Source organism: Camelus dromedarius, chromosome 2, assembly GCF_036321535.1.
Source record: "Camelus dromedarius isolate mCamDro1 chromosome 2, mCamDro1.pat, whole genome shotgun sequence".
Lineage (NCBI taxonomy): Eukaryota > Metazoa > Chordata > Mammalia > Artiodactyla > Camelidae > Camelus > Camelus dromedarius.
In genome coordinates this window covers 7,152,702-7,174,514 of record NC_087437.1, presented here as the reverse complement: position 1 = coordinate 7,174,514, position 21,813 = coordinate 7,152,702, and the positions used below count along the sequence as shown (strand labels likewise).

The window sequence follows — 21,813 nt, the reverse complement described above, 5'->3', positions numbered from 1 at the left end:
TTACGGTTGTTAATAAAGTAACTCAATCTAATATCCACAAAGATCAGCAAAAATGGCAACTTGGACTGTCCCAGAATTTAAGTCCATAAATGGCGAGTGTGTCATATTGAGTGTCGTTTATTTTGTTCGATGTCAGATGAAGCAATCATTAGTTCCATCAAATTACTTAATATTATTACTTCATATAAAATGCTCCATAGCTCCCTGTGCACATCAAAGGGTATAATTTACACCAAAATCATTACTTGCCAATATTTGGGGACCTTGGTAGGAAATCAAGATGCCATCTAGTCTAGCCGGCTAGAAGGAAATTTCTTTCCTCCTTTCCCTGGGAACTGCTTTCCCTCAGCCTTGGTCCAAGACTTTGTCAAAATTTTAGGCTGAGTAGGTGTTTAGCATATACTAATGATCTAGAATGAATTATTCTGAACGCTGTCATATGCCAATGCCCAACTCTTCTGAAACTTTCTGCCCAGAATCTTCATGATATGACCCAACACAGAGTCCAAAAGAAAGAGGAAAGTTTAGTGGAAAATGGTACAAGAAAGATTTAAACTAAAAGTTGGAGAAAGTTACAGAAAATGAAATAAGTTCTTGAATTGATGGATGGATCAAGGGTAACTTTTAAAGGAAGCAGATTGGGGTTTCTCTCTCTCTTTCTCTTTCTCTTTTTTTTTTTTTTTTTTTTTTAGATTTTTTGGAGGGAGGTCATTAGGTTTACTTATTTGTATATTTTTAACAGAGGTACTGGAGATTGAACCCTCCCCCACAGCATAATCTCTTTCTCTCTGTCTTTTGAAATTTTGAGCCACTTGGGGGATTTTCAAAGACTGAAATTTTAAGGATTTGCTTTAGTTATTTTTTTAACCTTAGGAGTGACAACGTTTCTGTGTTGTTCCCACATTCACCAGAACAATCAACTGAATTTGTTGTTGTTGTTCACTGCAATACTTTTGTTTTCTTCACAATGACATGCTGCTGGGGCCAAATGTTCTCACGTGGGCAGTAGAAAACCAACAGTTTGGGGCCATCTCTTAAAGAATTGAGAATTGCATACAGAAACCATACACAAATTAAAAGGATTGAATACATTTACAGGTGTAAATGCTACCCATTTTCCAGCTCAAGGCAAGGAACAACCCATGGCGTTCTGGCGGGCAATTGTGGGGTAAGAAAGGAAAGTGAGTTCTAAGGCTGGGACCTTCCCAATCCTGTCAGACCCAGAAGACAAATGACAGCTGACGCAGGACTCTTGTCAGCCCCTAGGGAAATCGTGGAACAGGCAGCTCTTACACCAATGCCCTGTGCAGGTCAGCAAACTCGTGGTCTCGCAGATTGTCATCAAGCCCGAGGATTTCTCTTCCACAAACATATTTCTCACCTCAGCCACGAACTGAGGAAACACACGTACTAGGGGTTTAAAACGAAGATACGAACTGGCCATCACACTTAGACCAAAGGACCCGTTTAACTTAAACAGAAGGTTAAAATCAGCAGTAAGCTCTACAACTGGGTGCTGATATTAGATACAAACGCCAAGGACACATTTCTTTCCAAAGGTTTATTCCAGTGGCAGGAGGATAGCACGGTGTGTGAGCATCCGCCAGGGCAAACGTGTACTTTTATACGAGCTCGTGTAGCAAATGCGAAGCATCCCACCCACGGCCCATTTAGAAGCATTTGTGGTGGAGGACGGAGGGGCTGGACAGGGCATCCTTCTGCTCTCTGTTCACGTCAGCTGGAAGGCAGACAGCGAGGCCAGGATGGCCCCCCAGACCCACACCCAGTATTTGTGTTCACGAGGAGCCTTGGTCTTGATCTGATCTTCAGTCGTGCAGGGGCCAGTGCCCTGAGATCCCTGTACGTCCTGGTGGTGATGCGAGGTACACGGTGGTCCCGCCCAGACAGCACTGTGTTGGCACACAGGCCTTCCGGCTGTCGACATCACCCTTCAGCATGGAGGTGAAGGTGGTCTCGGGGGTGCCACGGGACTCCATGCCCAGGAGGAGGGTGGAAGAGCGCCTGTGGACCCAGAAACACTCATTGAGGATGGTGACCACCTGACAGTCAGAGAGCTCAGAGCTCTTCTCCAGGGAGGAGGCGGGCACCGCAGTGACCGTCTCCTGCCCCGTGTCCAGGGCGACGTAGCAGAGCTGCCCTTGGCGTCATGCACAATTTCCCATGGGGCCGTGGTGCGGAGGATGCAGCCATGCCCCATGAGCATCTTCACGAGACAGCCAGTCAGGTCCCAGGACAGCCAGGTGCAGATGCAGGATGGCATGGGGGAGGGCATACCCCTCGTAGATGGGCACCTGTGGGCGACCCCCTCCCCAGGATCCATGACAACACCAGTGGTGCGGCCAGAGGCTACAGGGACAGCAGGGCCCTAGTGTTGAAGGTGTTGAACATGATCTGAGTCATCTCAGAGCAGGCCTTGGGGGGTGGAGGGGATGCCTAGGTCAGCATCACTGGGTCCTCCTTGGGGGCCACGGGCAGCTCGTCATAGAAGCTGTGGTTGGTGCCAGGTCTTCTCCACGTTGTCCCAGTTGGTGACGATGCGGTGCTCCATGGGGTACTTGAGGGTCAGGTTCTGAGCTTGCTCCGGGCCCACGCCCTGGTGTCGGAGGCAGCCGATGACAATGGGAACATGGCGCAGGGGTGTCATCCCCAGCAAAGCCAGCTTTGCACATTCCAGAGCCATCGCCGAGGAGGAACACGATGATTTCGTCCTCGCTCATGATCTGCAGAGGTGACGGCAGCCAGGCACACCGGGAGGACCAGTAGCGCAGCGATGAGTCTTCCGCTAAATTTGGCTGAATGATCACTGCTGGAATGCCTGGGCTACGCGGGGTGTTTATGAGCCAGGGTTATGCCTTCCCAAAGACTATATTCTGACAGAGACAGACACATACACGCATCGTATAGTTAGAAGCAGTTCACATACATGAGTCAAATAGATGGAGGACACTGAGAATAACCAAATTAACACCTCTGAAGAACAGATTCTGTTAGGTTCTATGTTCATTTTTCTGGTGACAAACGATTATAGAAAACCTGGAAAATTCAGGAAAGTCCTCCAAACACAAGACTCCCTCCCCCACCCCACCCAGAGACAACCACCCTAACCAGCATTTTGATGTCTGTATCGTCTGAAACAGAAGTGGAAAAGAAAGAGTATGAGAACCATGTTCAAGGCAGCACTGGTAAGATTTGACAATGGATTGAATATTGAATGTGGTGAGAGGGAAGTCATCAAGAATAAACAATTTTCAAAACTAAGCAACTTGGTGCACAGCGTTACAATAAACCAGGTAAGAGACATGAGACTTGTGGCAGGCTTCCAGGAAAGGACAGGCGTCTGTTTAACTGTTTGAACTGGAGGTGACAGCAGCAGAGTCACATGAAAACCCTAATAGATGGTTCAGTAGAGCAAATACTACCAGTAATATTCTTAAGGTATCCATGTTTAAGTTGGCCACTGAAATTTATTTTTAAAGATCACTTTAAACCATACATCACAAACTCTGAATTGTGGTGAGAATTTAAGAAACTGAGACTATATTTTGATCCTGATCATCAGCTCAGAGGAATACACTTAAAACATGTATAAATATATATATTTATTGTAAAGGCATCCCCTCCATTATGTCTGGTATAAAGTCATAAACGGATATGCAGTGGACAGTCCCCATTTGTAAATAACTTTCACTGATGTTTACCAGTAGTGTCCAATCTCAAACACTTATGAAAATATCAATTTATTAAAACTCCAAGCTTTGTTCTGTTCTACAAATGAGACAACAATGTCACCAAGAACTAAAAGGTGATAACAGTGAAAAACAAGTCACATGGCTGAGAAGCCGGGAGCCTTAACCGCCCAAATGTTGCTTACTGGGCCACTGTGGTTACCAGTCTGAATAGGAATGTTTGATAAGTATCATTTTCACTTTGTTTTTGTTTTTACAGACCCTTAAGGATTTTCTCTCTGAGCCTCAGTCTACTAGGATCCCATGCAAATAAATAAGTAGGAGATATTGCTGGTTATCTACCCAGTTTTCATTTTTCCTTGTTTCTTGCTATCAGTGTCTTAGTTTGTTCCTGCCGACTGTGACCGCAGACCTGGGGGATTACTTTTGATTGGTCCAAACCAGTGGCGGTAATCCACTTCACTTTGCTAGTCACTGGTCCAGGTGCAGGCATGTGATACAATTCTGGCCAATGAGATGTAAAAAGGATTCTGCGTCTGCATGCTGGGAGTGTTTGCCTCCTTCGTGAAACAGAGAAGAAAGATCATGTGCCCTCACCTTTCCCCATCCCCCTGGGGACATGATTGTTTGCAGTTCAACAGACACTTTCAACCATATCTTTTTTTAAAAAAATCAGAAATAGGCTGAGGATAGTGGTACAACAAAAATCATAAAATCCTGGATCTTTTGACATCTCCGGAGTGACATACCAACCCTGGAATTTCTACCTCCACCCTTTCTGCTATGCTTAACCATTAATTGACTCTATAGTTGAAGCTATTGTTAGTCAGATCTACTATAACTTGCAGTGAAAAGCAATCCTAATGCTTAATACTAAGGTTTTGTATAGCACCTTGTATAGAGGAGGCATTCAGTAGATTTTTCATTTAAATGAGATTAATATGCAATCCAGATCACTAGGCCTGGATGCACATTGTAGAGCCCAGATTTAGTCTAGCTGAAGAGTGTCTGGGGCAGGCACCCAGGTCCCAAAGTCCTGCACCCTTCACTTAACACCAGCTTGCTCGTTACCCGTATCAGGGTGTCTGAAGGCCTGGGTTTTTCAGTTTGTTCTTCACGTGGTGGGTTGCGTGCCTTGAAGCAGCCCAGGTTGCTGGGTTCCTGCAAGCTCCTGCCCCCTACGCCTCCTCAGGGCTGGGCGCTCTTCATCAGCCCAGCTTTCACTCCTCTGAGCAATGCTCTGAGCCACCGGTCACCATTACATCCTCTCTCCCTGTTTCTTTCTACACCCTTCAGAACCACCATGTTGGCGTGGAACGCACAAGAGCCTGGCAGGGTAAGAGAAATGGAAAAGGAACAGAGGCTTAAATAATCCATCAGCTGGCTAATCCATCTCTGAATAATTCATAAACTGACTAATCTGACCCCACCATCCTGCCTATACATCTTGGAAAACAGAAAGGAGCCTTCAGGCAGCGAGCCCTTCGCTCCTTCCAGAGAGCTCCAGGGTCTCAGGGCAAAGCCAAGAACTGTTCCTGCCACCACCACGTCCACGGGGCTTGGAAGGGACAGCCATTCAGCTCAATGTTCTTCCCCGTGGTTTCACTAGCACTATCGTGAAATACTTCCGGCAGGGGAAACAAAACATCAAAGAATTCAAAGGAAATGAAGTCATCAGAGTCAAGTCCCCAGTGTTCCCAGGAAGAGAATCTTCATGGTTAAGAAGAAAGATCCGAAAAAAACACGTTTAAAAATCTTGACTCTAAATCTCCCTTCCTTCTTGAGAACAAAAGTGTACATTTCTCAGTCCCCTCTGCTGCGGGCTCCCGGAATAAAGATCCCAGGTCACAGAAAAGGAAAACAAGACTGCATCTCTTTGATAACCTGGCGTGAAAGGATGGGTAAACACCAGTGTTACCTACTATGGATGTGCTAACTGTCTTTGGTATAGGAAGTCTATATTTTAGGGAGAAAATGATTTGACCCATAGAATGTCCCCAGGCAGCGGTAATGGGACAGCTATGTAAGGGAAGAAAGTTTTTAAAGCTGGTAAGATTGGGAATCAGGTAGCTGGTATCCACACTGAAATTTTTAAAGAAGAAGATCTCGGTCACTACATGTCATTATTTGTAGAGTTTTAAAAAATCCTGACATGTTTTCCCCCTTGGCTGAGAAAGAAAACTATAATGGAATAAAAGCAGATGCGTCATTAATGCTTTTAGCATCTTTTCTTTCATTCTGCACACCTTCAATCTCCCGCTGAGTATCTCCTCTCTGCTGAGCACTGTGCTGGGCACGGGGACTCATGAGAATCAGGCAAAGCCTCTGCCCGCAAGAGTTCGCAGGTCTGGGGACAGAATTGTTCATCTAGAAGCTTTGAATTAATCATATCTGGGCACTACCACTTGCCTTAATATAAAGCGCACAGAATTGCATAGAATGCTGCAGCCAGAAGCAACTTCAGGGAGCTGTCTGTGATGGGGAAACGGGAGGTAATGAAAAGTTGGAGCAGCCATGATCTGCTTTAACCACCTCTGAATAATTAAGAGACTACTGGCTACGCCAAACTAGCCCCTCCAAACGAGAGCCTGCCACATGGTGGAGGTGCTGGATAATATTAATTGAAGGGATAAGAGAGCCTCCTCTAAAATCTACAAATACATAGAAAGGCCAAGCCACCTCTGGGAGGTGAAATTTCCTATGGCGAAGTCTCCCCATCTCTAGTTCGTGGCTTTGCCAGACACAACGCCGTTCAAGCAAAAAGCAACCTCTTATCATTGATCGAGACCTCTCTTTGTCATTCACACTTTGAGGCTCTCTTGCCTCCATTCTCTGACCTGCTTCATAAATTTTAACAGAGATTTCTTAAGTAAATACTTTATTGGCATGTAGCACGCAAACAGAAAATTACACAAACCGTAAGGGTATAGGTCAAAGTGTGTCTACCACGTGATCACAGCTGGTTTCCCAGCACCTGGAGTAAGTAACAGAGATCGCTGCACCCAGATTCCCCCCTCACACCTCTGCCTTTACTTGCCCCACCGCCCCCACCCTTGCCAACACACACACGCACGCACAAACGTAACCGCTGTTCTGATTTTTATCACTGTGGTTATTTTTGTTTTTAATTTTACATAAATCAGTTATTCACTGTGTACCATTTTGCATCTTTCACTCAATATTCTGTTTGTGAGATTTTCTCCTGTGGTAGCATCTATCTATTCCTCCACAGTAAATGTAATAATATGGTAATGCAGTAATAAGTAACTGTAATTCCACTAGGTGTACACACAGATGCTCACATACCCAGACACATCACAATTTATCCATGCTTCTACCATCGAGGGACATTTAAGTTGCTCCCAGTTTTGAGCGCTTATGAATGTAGCTGCAATAAGCATTCTAGTTCACATTTTTTTGGTGCATATATGTGCCTATATCGCCTCAATATAGAAGAAGTGAAATTGCTGGTTTAATATAGGTATAGTTAAACTCTATTAAAAACTGCCAAACAGTTTTCCAGAGTGGCTTCACTAGTTTATGCTTCTATTAGCAGTGAATGAGAGGGCCAGTTTGTGCCTGCCAACGTTTAGAATTGTCAGATTTTGCTTTGTTTTGTTATTTTTAGCCATTCTGATGGATACATGGTATCTCACTGTGGTTTTAATTTGCCTTTCCTGATGACAAATTGTATTGAGCCCCTTTTCATATGCATGTTGGGCCGTTTAGGTAGATAATTTCTCTTACAAAATATAGGTCTTCAAATCTTCTGCCATTTTAAAAATTGGGTTATTCCTCCTTTTTGTTGATGTATAAAACTTCTTTATCAATGTAGGATGAGTCTTTTGTCATACTTTTGTGTTGCAAATTTGCATTATCTTTTGGCTTTCTTAATGATGTCTTCTCATGAGCAGAAAGCCTTCATTTCAATTAAATTCAATGTGTCAATCTTTTTCTTTTAGGTTAGTCCTCTTGTGTCCTGTTTGCTAAATCTTGGCCTACCCCAGGTTCATGAAGATCTTGTCTTAAGTTATCTTCTAGAACTGTGCCATCCAATAGGGTTGCCACTAGCCAGATGTGACTACTCAAATTTAGATTAGTGAAAACTAAACAAAATTAAAAGCGAACTTCCTCCATTGCACAAGGCGTACTGTGTGGCTAGTGGACAATGGCTTTTCCATCTTCAAAGAAAGTTCTATTGGACAGCACTGTTCTAGAAGTTTTGTTGTTTTAACTTTTATATGGGCATCCCCAATCCACTGGAACTAATTTGTCTTTTTTTTTTTTAGTATAATGTGAGGTAGGACCATTAACTCTTTCATTGGGTCCATTGATGAGATATTTGGCAATCAGGATTATTTGCATGAGATTCTGCCTGAGGAAAAAAATACACTTTCATTGTGTTACATCATTGTTATTTTGGTGTTTGTTTTAGCAGCTAGCGTTACTTACCTTACTAAATAGAGTCTACAATGTCACTGGTTTTCATCTTCTCTTCTTTCTTAACCCTCAGTTTCAGTGCATGCTTTCTTTGGGGTTAGGACTTCTAATTCCTATCCTACCTTTTCTTCTTCTTATCAACTCAGTTTTGATGCCTTGGGAGCCCATTTGTAGAACTCCCTCCCGTCGCTGGATCTTTGAGATGTGGAGCACCCATATTCACACACACGGAATAAGATATTCTTTATTGAGCATCTGCCATGTGCAAACGGCTCTCCACCCACGTCTAACTCTTCCTCACTGAATTCTGTAAGAACACCATCGCACATTTCCCTAATCTGACCAATTCCACAAAATATGACCCAATCGTTGTGGACATGTCCATGCTTCCCACAGACTCTATGCCTCTGAGAGACACCTCCTTCATCGTAAGCTGCTGTGAACTGAAGACTTACTGTGCAGTATTCAAAACGTGAAACTCTATGAAAAGAGAAATCCCATTTCTGTCGAGGGGATTGGATCAGACACATCAGGAGGGCGCCTCCTGGGCCAGGGCTAGAGCAGAGCTCTGGGGGTTCTTTAGGATCAAATAATCACATGAGGTTGACACTAGCAGAGGGATCATAAATGGAGGACAAAGCAGAAATGTTGTGGTCCAACACGGATACCTAAATGTATCTTTGGGTATCTGAGGTTGAATTCTCCAGAAGTAGACCCTGAAATAAGGATCTGTGTGCAAGGGATTTATTAAGGAAATACTCCCCCCGCCCCCGACCCCTGGGAAGTGGAAAAAGCATGGGAGGGAAGGAGAAGCCACCAATGACAGAGACAATTTCAAGAAAAGTCTCAGCCTGAGTCTGACCCTACAGGGAAGTTCTGGAGTGTACGTTACCCAATTCATGGCAAGCGAGCTGGGGTTTTGTGTCCCTGTACTAGTCAGCTGGGCATTGACGAAAAGCTGCTGTTGATGACAAAGAAAAGAAGAAGGAGGCCAGGGCAGGACAAAGCTTCTAAGCACCACCTGCTGTCTGTCCATGTGAGCAAAGTGACTTCCGTAGCCAGTAGTCAATGCCCAAAGTGAGTCACCCACAGGTACGGGTCGTTAAAAGCAAAAACACACAGAGGTTCGAAGGGGCACCCAGAAACCAGGAAAAGACCATGGAATCTAAGAGGAGTAACTTTAGTGTCCATGTGGCAGCTTTAAGGGGAAAGGACAAACGTAATTGTAGGGGTCAAAGCCAGAGGTCAGAGAGCAAGTAATTCAGAAACAACCCAGGAAGGGGCCAGAGAGTCCAACTTTTCATTTCACTAAATGATCCTAGTGATCATGACTGAGTATTTCTGGGCTACAGGCACAGAATCAGAACAGGGGAACTGGAAGACTTGCTCTGATTGACTTCATTACATAAATTCCCAAGGAATTCTTCTGCATGAGAGTTCTACAATCTGGTAACTGCAAACTTCCTTCCATCATTCCTTCACCAATTTTTATTTTTTTGTCATTCTGATATACTAGTTGACAGTGAAGTTATAAGTTCTCCTCTCCCATACTACCCAAAATATATTTTATAAAATAACTGACTGTTCAAGAAATCATTCTTTGCATGCTCACCATCAGCTGGGTAGTTGCTAAGCACCATCTGATAATTCCCCCATTGACGTCTCACAACCGTCACTGTGATATGTATTGCTATCACGTATAGGGTTGAGCCACATGAAACCATGGATATTTGACCTCTTTTGATTTTTGACAAGAACAAACACCATTTCATATGGTTCCACTTTACAAATACGACTTCCAAGTTGACGATACTTCCTCACTTGAAGGGAAAAAGAATGGAATTTCAGATATTTTTGACAGTCACCATCGATCAGACCCTGCCTGAAGAATACAATGAACAAGACTGACATGGTAACTTTAGCCACCCCTCGTGGAGCTTACAATTTAGTAGGAAGAAAGTAAAGTTCAGAGAGGTAAAGGAACTTACCTTCAGCTGCACAGCATGAGAAAGGCAGTGCCAGCATCTCAACCCAGATCCCCAGATCCCACACTAGGTACCTTGAATCCAACTGTCTCCCTGAAAAACATAAACAATCAAGTCACCCATGGCAATCTGGAAGCAATAGTTACATTTTCCTTCCTCCCTTAAAAGCTTTCTTGGGATGTCAGGAGAGATGAGTCAAATGAATGTAATTATCTTATTAGCAATTTTGAGAGAGGTGTTACTTTTTCATTAAGACACAATTATATTGAAAAAAAACTGAGCAAAAATTCAAAATCAAATTCAATTTTTGTGTCGAGAGCACTAGGCTAAAAGACCATCCTTTCCCTTTTGTAAATAACTTTCCCAAGGTGTGAAAAGACGTGTGGCAGGTGTATAATTTTACTGATCCTTTAGAAGCAGCTGAAATGTGGAAAAACCAGAGAGCTGGCTTAGAATAGATCCCCGGCCTTAGTTTAGCTTCAGCTGCCTAAATGTGGTCATTTCAAGACAGATTCCCAAAGTTAATTATGTTTTCCTGTAAAATGTCGCATTAATTGTAAGTGGAGAGGATTAAAATGGAATGTATAATACACCACTCAGATGGTTTGTTGTGTATTTTTTTTTCCAAATAAGTGTACCACACATGATGTCCCTGTAATGGTATTAATTATTTATCACTCTATGTGGAGAAAATATCAATTATAATAAAGTGTAAAAGGGTTATTAGCTTTTCTGAACAATAAATAAAGTGGAAGTTTTGCGATCAATATGATGAATATATTAAGTTAAAATTCTCTTTTGCCATAACGGTTGATAGAATTTTATGTACCAATCTCATGAAAGTGTTATAAAGATTTTAAAAAGAAATACATTAAATACAAATAAAATCTATTAAAGAAGGTAATTTTAAATATTTAATGGTATAATTAAGTCTTATTAATGTAACATTCTTTATTTTTCAGATTAAAAATTCACAGGACTGTCATCTCTTTCATCTTAATCAGACACCGTGTTTGTTGTAATGATTTGTGATGTATTTTCATTAACATTTGATGAATATTAACGGTTTGAAATAAAACAATGTTTTTTCTTTAGCTCTGATGACTAACGGGGGCTACTTCACAGCTAGCAGAGAGAGCCAGACAGGAAATGGGGAGCTGTCTCCCCAGCTCTGCTAGGCCAAGGGCAGGGTGCCATCCAAAGGTCTTAAAGTTTCACCTCCTGCTTTCAATTGTGCAGGACCATGGCTTTGCCACACCTGGGAAAGTGTATCTTAGCATCATCGGGGAAGCACAGGGTTCAGAGCAGCCGAGAATCAGATTCAAATTCAGCTTCTGGTACTTCCCCTCTTTTATTTTTGGGCAAATTGCTAAACATCTTGAGCCTCTGTTTCCTGATCTATAAAATAAGAAGCATAACACCTTCCTTGCAGAGTAGCTGTGAGACTAAGAACAAGTCAATATACAGCGCCTGACTCAGAGGAGATGCTGAATAAGGGAAAAATAATAATTGGATGTGCCCCCTGGAGTACTTGCAATGATGGGAAAGGAGGCATTAGTGTGGGTTCTGATTCGGTTTAGCTGGAGAAAAGAAGAAAGTGATATTGTATATCCGATGACACCATTCTTTTCCAAGAGCATGCATTAAAAATGAGTGAGAACTTTTATGCTACAAAAGATACCATTAGGAAAATGAAAAGACAAAGCCAGAGACTGGAAGAAAAAAAATTGCAAATCGTATTTCTGATAAAGGACTGTATTCAGAATATATCAAGAACTCTTACAACTCAATAAGGGGACAAAAATCTCAGCTTAAAAAGTGGACAAAATATTTAAGCAGACATTTCACCTAAAAGGATAATGGCCAACAAACATGTGAAAGCACACAGAGTGGCATCAGTCATTAAGGAATTGCTAATTAAACCACGTTGAGTTTTTTTATACCCACGCTATACACTAAAATAGCTATAATCACACAAAAAGAGACAATACGAGGTGCTGATGAGGATGTGGAGAAAAGGGAAACCTCATGTATTGCTGGAGGAAATGTAAAGTGGCAAGGCCACTTTGGAAAACAGTTTGGCAGTTTATTGAAACTTACCATGTGACCCAGCAATTCCATGCCTAGGAATCTATCCAAGAGAATTCTGTCTAACTGTCCTCCTCCAGTTGCAACACCTGTCACCTTACCATTCGTGTCTTTTCACCTCTATTCACTCTGGATTCCCTAGAGCCCTAGAGAAAGAAGTTTAAAAAAAAAAAAGGTGGGTTCCCACGCTAATCACAAATAAGAAGACTTCAATGAAAAGCTAGGACAGTTTCACCCATCAGCTAAATGATTTCTCATTTATTCTCCCTTCACACATCAAATCTATTTAAGGATTCAGTTATGGAATTTTCCCCTTTTACATCCAGCAGGCACAATGAATGTTCCATACTCAAGAAGGTACAGGGGAAACTTACATAACAACATTAATGGAAACATGATACTTTTAAGAGACCAATGAGGTATGAGCCATAACCTTGACATTAGTCTAAAGGGATGGACTGTCGCTCTAGCTAGCTGCATGTTGACCTTTTGGCAAACTCCGTATTTAAATGATAGTGATCTTTGTGCTTTAAACTTCATAAGTGCCTTAACTTTCATAATTTCTTTCGAACCAAAATTGTATAAAGTTACTTAACTGCCTTGAGCTTTAGATTACTCATCAGAAAGAAAAAAAAAAATACCAGAACGTTCAATGTTCAGCCTTGGTTGTTTGGGGTTTGTCATTGGAAATTGTGTAGGTTTCATTAAATGGGCTGATATGTGTAAGGAAAGTGTGTGTGACTTGTACACAACTGCAACCTTCTTGTTGGGGTGGGGGAAGACGATGCGTGTTGACTTAATCATTGACACCCTCGTATCACAGCTTTCCAAGAACCTTCACACTGAATCAAATTTACAACACAGCCCCCAAGCGAAAGTTTGGTTCAAGGGACTTACAAGAGAATGAAGGAATGAGTGAGGAGCTAGTACTTTCTGATACCAATAAAGATAGTGTTCCCAGGGAGTACGGAAGACGATAAACCCCAACCAGATAAAAAAGACATGTTAGGACTGCCTGCCTCCTCTTTGAAACGTTGCGATGGTATTATTGCCTACGTGTGAGCATAGTTCTACTAACAGCCTCTGTATCACAAGGTATTTCTACTCCCTGTAAAGCTGTGAAAAACCTCACGGGACGTAAGCATAAAGATGAAGTAAGGAGAGAAAAGAATAGAAACAAAACGGGCAGTGAATGCAAACCCAACTACACCAGACCGATACTGTTTACGCAAAACACAGTGGCACTGGATCGTTTTTTAAAGACTCGGTTTTGTCTCCTTTTTAATTATGAAGGATAAAATAAAATTGAGTGACTGAGAGGAATAAATAGATAATGAAGTATCAAGGGTTTTTATATAGAAGCTCCTTATTAAAATGACTGTCTCCTTCCACTGTTTAATCTAATTTCTGCAAGGCAGGTTTTCACTTGTTCTGCTCATATAAATGCACAGGTAGTAGAGGTCTTATTAAGACACTATGCAGTTCACACCCAGAGCTTGAAGAACAACTTTAACCCCTTCAATGCTCAGTGCATTAACTCTCCACTTGTGGTCTGCTTTTTCTCTCTCCATTCCCTCTGTCCCGTGAAAACTGGCAGTAGCTGGCTGACTTCTGGACTGTTATTTTAACACTGTATTGAAGGCTTACTGATATATAATCTCTTCTATGTAATATATAATTCCTCTAGGTAATCTCCTGTATGTTATAGTTAATTCCAAACCATAACAGATCTTTAGTTAGCAGCCTCACTAAACAATATATTGGTCTAGGCATTAGAGAACATGAGAAAGTTAATTCACAGTATCTGTCTTCAGGACACTGACAGCCTTCGGTCCTTGATTAGAAAAATCATCCTACCCAGCCTTTCTGTAGATTAAGTGATGATACAATTTATTGTCCAAATCAGGACATTTTAAAATGTGAAGCAGGTACTATTAATAACACAAGGACAATAGGCAAAAACTAGGAGGGGCTTGCACAACCCTGGACAAATGGTCACCCTATTTACGGGTATACAAACCATAAAAGCTGTGGAGGTTTAGAGGACAGAGACTCTCCCATTGTCTAGTTGGAACCCCATTTCCAGTCTTCATGTCTTTATTACATCAGTATGACTCCTGAATCATAACGTTCCCAGATGGAGTCCTCAGCTCAATAAACCTGGGTTGCAAGTGGGGTTGTATATTTTGTAGAGGACATCATGGGAGGACAGGCCCACAGGTTTAATCTGAAATGCAGACAAATTGCTTTTGCTGTTTTCCATGAGCATTTTGCTGTTTTTCACTTCATGTCGACCCTGTTCCAGTCGTGTCTTTCCTTAACATGCTCTCTAGGTCCCCAATCAGCTGATGTTCCTCGCACCTTCTGGTTGGCTAGAACATCCCTCTCCATGCAGTGCTGAGTCTGTACCTCCACGTGGTGGTCTCAGCCCTCTCCATCTTCGAATACAGTAAATCACCAGTGGACATATCACGCCTCCTAAACTCCAGATTCTGCATTCTGGTAGCCAGCCTCCAAGATGGTACCAATGATTCCTAGCTCCTGGTACTCACATCTTTTGTGCAATTGTCTCCTCGTCCCACCTCACCAGACACACACTAAATAGCGCTGACGTGTATAACCAAAGAGATATTGCAGAAATAGCAGAGTGTGACTTTGGAGATTAAGTCATAAGAGACATTGAGGCTTTCTTCCTACTCTGTTGGCTCATTGGCTCTGGGAGATGCCAGATACCATGTCATGAGGACAACCAAACATCCCTATGGAGAGGCCCGTGTGGGGTAGAAATGAGGCTTCCTGCCAATAAGCAGCACTAGCTTGTCGGGGGCATCAGTGCCCCACCTTACAGGTAGATCTAGTTCCACTTGTGCCTCCAGATGGCTGTAGCCAAACCAGAATGACTGCAAACTCATGACAGATCCTGAACCAGAAGGACGATCAGTAAAGCCACTCCTGAATGTCAAACCCACAGAAACTGTGCGATAATCAATGCTTATTTAAGCTGCTGAGTTTAGGGGTAATTTGTTATGCAGCAATAGATAAGTAGCACAACGAAAGCTGAAAATATTTAGCTAATCATGGTCTCCAGCAGAGTGGGTGCTCTGTAAATATTTGTTTGAATTGAATTGAGTTGAACTGATTTAAGCTCTAGGGTTGAGCACTGAGTTTATACACAACAATGCCTCTTAGAGAGGGGAGGGTGTAGCTCAGTGGTAGAGCACAGGCTTGGCATGCACAGAGTCCTGGGTTCAATCCCTAGTACCTCCATTTAAAAAGAAAAAGAAAAAAAGAAAAGACAGGAGCTCCAATGCCTCTTAGGAGAGCAGGGACATTCCTGACCTGACAGGCCTGGGTGAAATCTCAGGAACAATCTACTCATGTAGGAGTAAGTGTTAGTACATAATAGTGGCTAAGATTTTTTTTTTGAACAGTCCTTTTCTTAAAAAAAATAAATTTTATTTCTTATTTTCTTTCCAGAAATTTATTATTTATTTATTTCAGGAGAGGAATGAATTTTGTTTATTTATTTACTTTTTAATGGAGGGACTGCGGATTGAACCCAGGACCTTGTGCATGCTAAGCACACACTCTACCACTGAGCTCTACCCACCCGCCTTGAAGAGTTCTTAAATGTAAAACATTGTGCTTTAAATATATTAATCTCACTTCATCGTCACAAAATTCCTATGAGTTATATCTTACTGTCCCCATTTGGTAAATAAGAAAATTGAGGCAAAATATATTAGGTACCTTGCCCGTGACCACCTAGCCTAGCAAACAGAGATTGGGAGTTGAACTTGAACAACTTGATTCCAAGGATCATGCTCTTGGCATTACACTGTCTTGCGTATCAGAAAAATAAGCAAAATAAATCTGAGCTCCGAGTCGTCCTAGTAACAATCTCAGAGTCGTCTTTCTTAACTTTGGGGGCATTGTTGATAAACCAAACTCTAGACAAGTTGTTCTCAAAGACCAGCAGCATCAATAGCATTTGCTTGTTAGCAACGCAAATTCCCAAGCCCACCCAGACCCACTGATTCAGAAGCCTGGGGCGTCGGGCCCAGTAGTGGTGTTTTAATAAGCCCTCCAGGAGGTTCTGTCACAGCTCAGCTTTGAGAATCGCTGCTCTAGATTGCCTGCGTGTCAAGGGCTGCTTGGCCAGTAACAGAAAAGGGAGAAATATGCAGCGCAAGCCTGGTATATTTTATCCCGACTTTGGCCCTTCCCCAACTAGATGCCAGCTCCCTGAGTCAGTCATTTAACCCTTAAGAAGCTGAGTAACGGGGCTGCTCAACATGTGGGCAACTCCTGAAAACTGGCAGGGTGCCACAGAGAAAGATATGCAAATAGGGGCTTTGAGCATGCTTTGATGACACTTTTAGTATTCCTTGTTGACTTAGCAAGGCCTTTAAGTGGGTTAGGGACTGTCCCCAGCCCTGGGAATTCCCCAGTAAGAGATAAGACCCTTTCTACCTTGGAAAACCCAAGTCTTAGTGAGGCTGATAGAGTTCCAAAGAGATTATTCACAAAGATCGGGTCCATAGGAGTCCTATCAAACAAACACAGACATGCATGCAAACTCACATACACACACCCCTAAAAATGATTCATTTAGAGTAAAAATTCTAACAAACCTTTGACTTCACAGTCCTATTGCTCTTTTTATTTAAACAATAATCATAATTATTATAATATAACATAAATAACAAATATGCCCAACTTAATAGATTGTCACCTGAAACTCTTGGTTTGAATTATGTGTTACATGGAAAATGATTACTTTTAAATACTTACTAAAATTCTGGTTAAATTTGGATCAGCTTTATTTGTGTCTTTCTACATTTTCGCATAGCTGTGGTTTTGTGTTTTCCTTCTCCAGTTCTTACGAATAACACACTCTCCTGCCTCATTCGTCACTTTTTTTAAATGAGAAAGAAAAAAAAATTTAAAGTAAGTTAAAATGATAAACACTTCCATCTGCAGTTGAAAGGTTGGAAACGTAACAACATAAATTCTAGGAAATGCAAAGTTTCGCCTACAAGGCACACACATGATTCTCTTGTTACTATTTAAATACTTAAAAGCACAGTATAAGCCTAAAATAGCTCAAATATTATGACGATGTTTCAGTAACAAATACCACATTAGGGCTCCGCTGAGAAACTTCCCCAAAAGGCCCAGTGTCACTTGCTTTGTTTTTACTAAGCAAAATCAGAGAGGGCCAAAGTCAAGTCACCCCGGAAATGGAGTGACAGTTCATTGAGAAATGTCATCTGTCCTACTTGAGAGAGTAGGGTTGCTTTGTAGGCTGCCTCTTAAGAGTCAATGTCATAGTATCTGTGAAAAATCACTCGAGAATAGATGCTAACACTGTGCTTCTAAACTTTTAAAGTACATAGGAATTGAAGGGGGGTCTTGGGGATATTCAGATCCTAACTCCGTAGACCTGGGGCAGGGCTGAGCTTTTGTATAGCTAGCCAGCTCCCAGGATGTGGTGATGCTTCTGTTCCCTGGACCATACTTTGAGCAGCAAAGGTCTACTCCAGCTCTTAACCACAGGACAGACAATCTCTTTCCTAGGACAAACAGGCAATGGGAAGGACGGCTTCTAAAATTACTCCTAGAGTCTTAGAAGGCAAGGTAAACCAGAAAACTACTAGAACTCATCAATGAGTTTGGTAAAGTTAGAGGATATAAAATTAATACACAGAAATCTGTTGCATTTCCATACACTTATAACAAAATATTAGAAAGAGAAATTAAGGAAACAATTCCATGTACCATTGCATCAAAAAGAATAAAATACCTAGGAATAAACCTATCTAAGGAGATAAGAACACTCTTTGACATAAATTGCAGCAATATTTTTCCTAAAGTAAAGGATCTAAAAGCAGCAATAAGCAAATGGGACCTAATTAAATTAAAAAGCTTTTGCACAGCAAAGGAAATCATTGACAAAAAGAAAAACTAACCCACCGAATGGGAGAGAGTATTTGCAAGTGATATGACCGATAAGGGATTAATAGCCAACATATATAAACAGCTCACACAAGTCAACATCAAAAATAAATAAATAAACAATTTGACTAATACATGGACAGAACTGAGTAGACATTTTCCCAAAGGGGACGTGCAGTGGCCAACAGACACATGAAAAGATGCTCATCAGGGAAATGCAGACCAAAACCATAATGAGATATCACTTCACACCTACAAATGGCCGTCATTAAAAAGAACACAAAAACAGATTGTGGCTAAGATGTGGAGAAAAGGGAATCTTACTACACTCTTGGTGGGAATGTAAATTGGTGCAGCCACTATGGAGGTTTCTCAGAAAATTAAAAGTAGAGCTACCATGTGACTCAACATTTCCACTCCCGGGTATATACCTGAAATAAACAAAAACCCAAATTTGAAAAGATACATGCACCCCAATGTTCATAGCCAGCATTATTTACAATTGCCAGGATATGGAAGCAACCTAAGTGTCCATCAACAGATGAATGGATAAAGAAGTTGTGGTATATATACACAATAGAATGCTATGCAGTATATTTCATTTATTTAAATTTTATTTGTCAATTATACTTCAATAAAACTAGAAAGATACCATTCAAGGAGGAGCCATGATTCCCAGAGCTGGTAAGAACTTGGCCCCACCCCTCCCTTCCCCCTTCCCCTCTCCTCTATGTCCCTTGATAACCCTGTGTCCCCCATTTTAGTCTGTCCAGATTTTGCTGGAGGGGATGACATCTCTGACAAGGAAAAGATGACAATGTACGTGACAGCAAGAAAAATGTGGATGAGCCAAAGCAGTGGATTTTGATGGTCCCACCTGGGCCACTGGCATGATATTTTTCTCTTCTCATTTCTCATGAGGCAAATTTTCTAGAAGAGAAGCCTATAACCTAAAGAATCCCTTCATCTTGGTCCTCCATGATAAATCCTAGGTTTGTCAACTAATAAATTTACCCTTGAGGTCTCGACCCTGGAGGATTTAAATTACTTCTACAGACAAGAAAAACGTTCCCACTATGTGCTATATTCTCTAGTACCTGGGATGATGTTGTAAAATCCAAAACAGCTTGAGTAACAGAACTCTGTGAAGTCAGGGAGTTGCTTTTCCAAGAAGCTTAGGACAAAATATAAACAAAGCTGGGTTTTTTTTTTTTTTTTTTTTTTTTTTTTTTTTTTTAGTGTTTTCAGGAGTTTGGGAAGGTATCGAGATGAATGGAACCAAAAGCCAGATTTCTTGATCTGTCGGCCATGTGAACTTCTCCTTGATTTAGGAGGATATAATTCAGTCCCCATTAATAAGATACCATGTAAGACACCTGCTACTGGCTCCTGATTATTCTTAAGATGGCATCATTGTCTATCAGAAGGGTCTACTTACTCTGGGGACTATGATATCAGGGCATTAATACCTCCCAGTCCCATGGCCAACTTTGCCAACACAGCTACTCACCTGGAAGATGACACCAGGGGAAAAGGCCCCCCAGAAAGTGTTCTCTGTGTAGAAGGCAGCACATGGGTTTAATTAGAATTAACTCAGAGAAAAAAATCGCATTTCCCCTGCCAATAAGAATCATTAAGTGGACCAAGTTATATTAGACTCCTCTGTGTCACTTTTATAAGTAGGAGATTGTACGGTGAAAGTGAAAATAGGGAGAGATTTATGAAGGAATATGATCTCACAGAAGGCTTCCAAAGATTTGACGGGAAAGATTCTGTTCAGGTTGGTGAAGAGCACTTATTAGTGTGCGTTGGAGGGTGGAGCTTTTTAGAGACTGGATTTATGCAAAAGAGTACGAAGTTTCTTTTCAGAGAACTGAGAGAACCCTATCCTTACCCCCCACGTAGATTTCTATTCAAGCCCAAGCTTGGTAGAAAGTGCTAATCTGGGGATCCAGACTTACCTATAGGCTGCATGATTGTAGGGTGTGTAGCAAGTAATTTGCTATTAATGCCACTTAAGTTATGGAAGTGTGAGGTTGGTTGGTTTTGTAAATACATAAATATTAGAGCAGATTCAAAGTCATTGTAAAAATTAAGTCTAGGTACAATCACGTCTAAGGCTTGGGATTAAAGACAGCTTAGGACATAACCACGGGAGTGAACCACTCTCGCTGGACCACTCACTCTGTGCATCACATCAGGAAAAGGTTAGAAATGTTTGACTTCATTCTAACAGATGCTGTGTACTCTCTTCCAGGTCCTCATCCTTAATTTGTCCTTAAGATAAACTGACTCTCTTCCTATTATAGAGTTATGTCCAGGCACACCTTCAACAATCCTACACGTGTCACTATAGCAAAACCCAGACCAATAATTGGTACCAATAAGGACTGAGTGTGACACATAGAAAAAATTAATGACTGTCACCTGTGGTGGATAAACACCCCAAATTGCAAAAGTTCACTCCTCATTCACACAAAAGCCCGAAACTGAAATTTAACTAAACTTCCACTGCTAATTCAGAGTTCTAGGTTCCTTCCACTGGGGACCCCACTGTCCTCAAAACAGGGTCTCACAGCAAGGGAAAAAGAAAGCAAAAAGGCACACTCATCCTTAACCACATCAACCAGAAGTGACCCTGTCATTTCCATTTCTATCCATTCATGAGAACCAGTCGCATGGCCACCTCTAAATGCAAGGTCACCTGGGAAATACAAATTCTGTCCAGGAAGCCAACAGAAACTCCACTATACTGTGGATGGAGAACACACGTACTCACGAGCCCCTCTCTGTCTCTGCCATATCAGAACAGAGGTCCCTGAATCCTAAAGAAGGTAAGGAAGCCAGACATTTCTTGTCTCAGCTTTCCTGAAAATTGCAGGACCACAGTGACATTTAAATCAATCAGAGAGACCCCAGAAGGATGCTGAATCAGGAACTAGCAGATCACAGAAGGAGGGGCAGGGGAGAATTATTTCTGGCCACAGAGGCAGCAACATCTATAGTGCCAATGGCAGCAGCCAGGGTCCACCACTGACAATGTCAGAGGTAGAAGCTTAGGCAGCCCTTCTTCAGTTGTGCTTTTGTAACACTGGGTCACGGGAATTACCTGGGCTGTGCTCCTGACTGCAGGGATGCCCTTAGTATCTGCATGTCTGAAAAGCTTAGCTCTCTAATGTTCTCAGTAATTCTATGTGCTATCCAGTTTTTCACCAGGAAATTCCTTTCCTGCGTGCATCAGTAAGAGTCAGTTTCTGTTGCTTGCAGCTCAGATTCCTGGGTGATGTAATAGTAAATGATGCTCTTCTGGGTGGAACAGCGTGGGAGAGGGAACATGAAAATAATGATACTGGTTTTATTATTTCCCTCTTAAGATGGCAGCAAGGGAAAATCCAATTAAAAGAAGCTCCAAAAACTTTTCAAGAACCCGGCAGTATTGTTGGAGTAAGTGCCAAGTCTTCCAAGGTGATTATATGGAGGGAGATGGTGTTGCTTGGATAGACATGTAAAAGGGGACACATGGTGATAATTTTTTAAATTGTATGTGCCACATAATGGGAAAGTTTAGCATGCACAAGTGAGGTATATTAGATTAATAATTTAAGAACACTCAGCAAATGTAATCAGTATATGTA

The 21,813-nt window shown here is 41.8% G+C and overlaps 1 long non-coding RNA gene across 1 annotated transcript in view; it reads right to left on the bottom strand.

The window, feature by feature from the left end:
• Window positions 1–2,796: 2,796 nt before the first annotated feature.
• Window positions 2,797–21,813, bottom strand: part of LOC135318791 (uncharacterized) — a 38,316-nt gene continuing 19,299 nt past the window's right edge. Inside the window, exons 2-3 of the long non-coding RNA XR_010377151.1 lie at window positions 10,136–10,225; window positions 2,797–2,836 (exon numbers count right to left, since the gene is read on the bottom strand). This is a non-coding gene — a long non-coding RNA (uncharacterized LOC135318791). The remainder of the gene's footprint in view (window positions 2,837–10,135; window positions 10,226–21,813) is intronic.